A 6,827-nucleotide genomic window follows, 5' to 3' on the forward strand; every position below is an offset into this window, starting at 1 on the left:
AAGGCAGTCAAAAAACTGAATATGTGATTATAGCATGCTCATATGTGTTCTAAGGCAGTTAAAAAAACTTTATATATGATTCTATCATGCTCATATGTGCTGTAAGGCATGCAAAAAACTTTATATGTGATTATAGTATGCTTATATGTGCTCTAAGGCAAGCAAAAAACTCTATATGTGATTCTACTATGCTCACATGTGCTCTAAGGCAGGCAAAAAGCTATATATGTGATTCGATCATGCTCATATGTGTTCTAAGGCAGTCAAAAAACTGAATATGTGATTATATCATGCTCGTATGTGTTCTAAGGCAGTCAGAAAAACTCTATATGTGATTCTACCATGCTCAGATGTGCTCTAAGGCAGGCAAAAAGCTGTATATGTGATTCTAGCATGCTCATATGTGTTCTAAGAAAGTCAGAAAAACTCTATATGTGATTCTAACATGCTCATATGTGCTCTAAGACAGTAAAAAAAACTGAATATGTTAAGGCAATCAAAGTTACATGAAATCTAACGACATGCAATATATTGCATGAAACTTTCATACCTGAGAGGGACCTGCAATCGAAGTTTCCCTATTCAGCAAAGAACTGTTGAACTCAGCTCAGAGAACGTCGACGACAGTTTCATGGAAGTAGTCACGCATTATGTCCTTAACGATCTGGCGTACATCATCACCAGAAAGAATAAGATGCTGCTTGGAGCTTATGTCGACGGAAGAAGTCTGTGAGCCGTAACTGGAAGAAACAATAACAGGTGAAGTATTCATATTACTCCCAAACCCGAACACACGACCCTTTTTGGGTTCACCTGCTATAGTTACTCATGCTGCAGGATCAAATGATGGATGCTGAGTAGCGTCATCGCCATATCGCTCTACCATTTGTTGCTCATATGCCTCCTACAAAATAATGTTTAAAGTATACATTAATAATTAATGATAACATTATGATAACTTGCATATTGCAATGATTATTAATAGAATAAATACATACCGTTGTCATTCTCGCCTTCTCTGATACAAAGTCTCTCGTGGTCTTCCGTTTATGTGTTTCAACAAACACATCCTTATATGGTACAATGCCTCCTTTTTCTGCTTCCTGCAAAGTTAAATGATAAAAGATTTAGTAAACAAGTTTGCAACAATAATTATAAAATTAATATTATATATTGATGAGTTACCATTTTCTTCAGGTGGCTCCCAAAAGTCTTAGATCCTCCTGTGTGTAGATGGGCTTCGGGCATTTTCGCTCGATTTTGTGCAGCCTTTGCAAAGCGATTTCGAAATGCATCCCTCGTCCACTTGTCACACATTCCATCCCAATAATCTCTCCTGATAGTAATAGGGTCATGTCCCTTCCACTGTAGTGGATCATCTATTCCGCCAGATGCTTTTTGTGATGCAGTCTTTATATTGTGCAGCATGTCTGCAAATCGATTGGCAGCCACCCTCTGCCACACCTTCCTTGCATTATGTTCCTCCACCGTAGTCGTGAAGCGATTCAAAGCCTATATATATTTTAAAAAAGTTAGTATACATGATTATAAAAAAAAATTAAATATGAAAAAATTAACTATGACAAACAACTGTATACCACGAATGAGGACCACAATCTGTCTATCACATCTTTTAGATACTCTTTCTATTGAGCGACTGGTCTTGGTAGATGTTGAAGAAGTGAATTCCTAATCTCACTTACTACTTCTTGAGGCTCAAACCTCATGCTGTATATGAATTGGTATACAGTAAATATCAATATAAAATATTTATAAGATATGCAATAATTGAAAACGAAATACTTACGGTCGATTATCGATATACACTATTCGAATTAGTCTTCTTGTGCCAGATTGAAAAGACCCTGCATCCTGTGTTGGCTTCTGACTTGTGTGATCAACTGGTGTAGGTGGGTCGTGTACAGGCGAAACATTATCTATAAAAAAATACATTAGAAATTCTTAGAATGCGCATTTCAACTAATCAAGCATCCAATTAGTTAAATGATATACCTATCACAGGAGTCCGTGAAGATGAAGGTTGGGTCTGACTACTACTGGATGAAAGACCACTGTAACCTCCACGAACCATATTCTAACAAATAACAAATGTCATACAATACATTCAAATAATTCGCATCAAGTATTACAATACATTCAAATCATTCACATCAAGTACAATACAACCCATTCATTCGCATCAAGTATTATAATACATTCAAGTCATTCACATCAAGTATTACAATACATTCAAGTCATTCACATCAAGTATTACAAAACATTCAAGTCATTCACATCAAGTATTGCAATGCATTCAAATCATTCACATCAAGTATTGCAATGCATTCAAATCATTCGCATCAAGTATTACAATACATTCAAATAATTCAAATCATTCACATCAAGTATTACAATACATTTAAGTCATTAACATCAAGTATTACAATACATTCAAGTCATTCACATCAAGTATTGCAATGCATTCAAATCATTCGTATCAAGTATTACAATACATTCAAATAATTAAAATCATTCACATCAAGTATTGCAATACAACTCATTCATTCACATCAAGTATTACAATATATTCAAATAATTCAAATCATTCACATCAAGTATTATAATACATTCAAGTCATTCACATCAAGTATTACAATATATTGAAGTGATTCACTTCAAGTATTGCAATGCATTCAAATCATTCGTATCAAGTATTATAATACATTCAAACAATTCAAATCATTCACATCAAATATTGCAATACAACTAATTCATTTGCATCAAGTATTACAATACATTCAAATAATTCAAATCATTCACATCAAGTATTACAATGCATTTAAATGGAGGTTTGTATTACAAGATTTTGCTCACTAGCTTGAGAATTCTTTCTTGTCACTTGTTTGACTTTCATATTCTTTTTCTTCTTCTTTATTGTTTACCCATCTACTTGGTATATCATTTGGATCACATTCTTCTATGCATGTGTCATCGAATAATTGAGATATGACATGCATATCATGCGCAACATCGTGACCATAAGAGAAGTCATATATATCATCTGATTGATAGTAATCACTGTCTTCAACTAACTTGTTTTCCTGTAACTGATCATACTCATGGTATAGTTTGGACTTCACCTTGCAAACTGCCCACCATTCATTTCTATCTGACTTTTTTATACTCGAATATGAAGTATAATAAACCTGTTGAGCTTGCGAGGCTAATATGAATGGTTCATATGTTCCAAACCTTGATTTATGATTCACCTCCACAATGCATGCAACTTTGTCGAGTCTTGTTGCAGTTGGATCAAACCAATGACACTTGAATAAAGTTACCCTATTATTTATGCCTAAGTAAGTCAACTCCATTATTTCCTCTATAATACCATAGTAATCATGTTCATTTTCACCGTAGCTGCTACCCTTGACACACACGCCACTATTCATCGTTGATTTGTTTATACCGTAATCTTTTGTATGGAATCGATAACCATTTACGCTGAACCCGTTGTAGCATTGCACAACTTTGGTCAGACCATTTTCTAAATCACATTTCTTGATCTTTAACATCACCATGGTGGACCTACGCACAAACATAAACAATGATTGTGATCACGACCAATTAAGTAACTTAGTGTTGTTTACAAGTACAAAATTTATGTTAGCGTCCTTACCAACTGTTTCAACCACTCCACAAAGTTAGTTTCACGTTCTTTTTGTACTTCTGCATCAATGAAATGTGAAACTTCTCTTCGCAACTCCAGATCAAATCGTCTGCAAACCACAAATACTTATATTATTGAACCATGTATGCACGTATAGAACATAAAAGGATTTATAATTGTGTTGCGTTTACATATACTTACTCGATGTATGGGTCCATCGCTGAGCTATTAAAAAGAATATAGATGTGTGTTGCGTCTTGCTCTCGATCTGTCAAGAGCCTTGATCGACAACTACAAAATGCATGGCCAAGTGGTTGAAATATCGACAGCTTGTTAGCTATAGTTACTTGTTCTCCATCATCGTTACGAGGCGAGCATGTGTAACGTGTTGGAATGTGAGGTTCAAAGTACATAAATGAGAAATTTGAAATCTCTTCTAAAGTGTACGCCTCACAAATAGAGCCTTCTACTCTTGCTTTATTACGGACCTTTTTTTTGAGGTCAAACATGCATCTGGCAAAAATATACATTTCAAATTTGAAATATCTGTCATTAAAGAGACAAATATAAAAAACATATACCTTTCAAATGAGTACATCCATCGATATTTCATAGGGCCACCAACCTTTAGTTCATATGGCAAATGTATAATCAAATGTTCCATAACATCGAAAAATGATGGCGGAAAAATCTTTTCTAGTAGACAAACAGTGGTGATGACAGAGTCCTCGAGATTATTTACATCAGATACTATGACTTCCGATGCGCACAATGTTCTAAAAAATCCACTCAACTCAGTTAATACCCCTCATATAGGTTTGTCTAATATATCATGGAATGCTAGGGGTATCAATCGTTGCATAATGACATGACAATCATGGCTCTTCAACCCATATAACTGTCCATCGTCAATCTTCACAGCCCGAGCAATGTTAGATACATATCCATCTGAAAATCTCAACTGTCTCAACCATTGACATACATGTTTTATTTGATCAGGTCCAAGCACGTACTTTGCCTTAGGTTTCAGTACTTTGCCATTATACTCTTTGAGTTCCAATTTTGGTCTTTTACATATTACTTTTAAATCCATACGGGCCTTCGGATTATCCTTCATTTTCCCTTTAACATTCATTATTGTATTGAACACATTATCAAACACATTTTTCTCCATATGCATCACATCCAAATTATGTCGTATCAATAGGGTCGGCCAATATGGTAGTTCCCAAAAAATAGATTTCTTTGTCCAATTGTGATCCTTCTCAAATCCACGGAAGGGTGTTGGACTACGGGCATCTGTTAATACATCTGGAAAGTATCATAATCTTTTTAGAATCTCTACGTCAGACAATCTTGTGGATGAACCTTCCATTTCAGTTGTGCCTGCTCTAAACACATTCTTTTGTCGTCAGAATGGATGGTCGCTGAGTAGAAATCAATGATGGCACTCAAACCATCAAGGCTTCCTTCCATGCATCAATCTAAAAGCTTTGGAATCCTCCATGCAGTACGGACATGCCAACCTCTCATGTGTGCTTTAACTAGATAGCATACCATATGTAGAAAAGTCAATGATTGTCCATAGAACAACGACCTTTATATTAAAATTTGGTTTTTTGTGGGCATCATACGTGGTAACACCGTCATCTCACAGTACTTTTAGTTCATCAATCAATGACCTTAAATATACATCAAGATTTTGACCAGGTGAGGTCGGACCAGGGATCAACAAAGACAAGAAAAGATTTCAACGTTTCATACACAAGATTGGTGGAAGGTTGTATGGAGTTACAAATACTGGCCAGCATGAGTATGGAGTTGATCTACCCCCAAATGGATAATATCCATCTGTACATAGACCGAGTCTAACATTTCGCACTTCCATTGCAAAGTTCTGATGAGTATGATCAAAGTGCTTCCAAGCTTTAGCGTCAACAGGATGCGTGATCTTGTTTTCATCGTGTTGAACTTTATTTGCATGCCATCTCATGTGTTTAGCTGTCCTTGAAGACATATACAATCGTTGCAATCTAGGAGTGATAGGAAGGTAGCGGAGCGACTTGTATGAAACTTTCTTTGATCTCGTGCTACCATTTCCTTATGTTTTTGGCTTGAACCGAGGATGCCTACATGACGAGCATGATATGTTATTTTCCTGATCCTTGAAATACAACATGCAGTTTTTTGGACAAGCATCAATCTTTTTATACCCCATACCTAGAGCGTTGACCATAACTTTCATACGATAGAAATTTTGTGGCAATTTTTCATCTTTGGGCAACATACTCTTCACAATCATGCATAAACGGTCAAAACATGATTGACTCAAATTATACTCGGACTTCAAATTCATTAATTGAAGATCTACAAACAAGATAGTGACTCTCGCAACCGTTCCAAAGTGGCTCATCAGCATCTCTAAGTAAATCATAAAATCTACTAGCTGCATCGTTTGGTGATTCTTCATCTACGACAGTTCTTATATCACTAGGGACTCATAGCAGAACCCAGTTCTGTTCCTTCAGCATAAAATATCAAATCCATATATAGATTATCGTGCACCACATTCACCCGTGCATCAAAATTGTTTCTAAATTCTTCTCTATGAAACGTCCAATTCTGATAATCACTCACAAAACCCTTTCTGTATAGGTGATGTCTAACGCCATGAGGTTCTACAAATCGATTATTCTTACAAATCTTGTAGAGACACCTAATCTGACCCGTGAGATCCACTGTACTGACACTTGCCGTTGCAAATTCAATAAAACTTTCAACACCATCCATATATTCATGCGATAACTCATTGTCCACTATCCTTCGGTACATCCATTCACAGTTTGTAGTCATTTTCATATGATGTTACGAATAATAACCTAACCAATTAAAAGAGAACCATCAGAATGCTATGATGAAGAAAATATCAAATTTATCATGCAATATATGATGTCATACAATAACAAGAATTATGATGCATGCATTGATAACTTAATATTTTCATGTGCAAACTATTAATGACACAATACATTCATTTGAAATATGCTTTCATTATACAATTTCACATGGAAGCCATAATCAAATTGAAAGTAACTACATGCAAGCATGGATACAATTACATCAAACATTGCAATACATTGTAATCATTAATATCAAA

This window comes from Nuphar pumila, chromosome 8 (genome assembly GCF_984573655.1).
Source record: "Nuphar pumila chromosome 8, dmNupPumi1.hap1.1, whole genome shotgun sequence".
In the NCBI taxonomy this organism is placed as follows: Eukaryota; Viridiplantae; Streptophyta; class Magnoliopsida; order Nymphaeales; family Nymphaeaceae; genus Nuphar; species Nuphar pumila.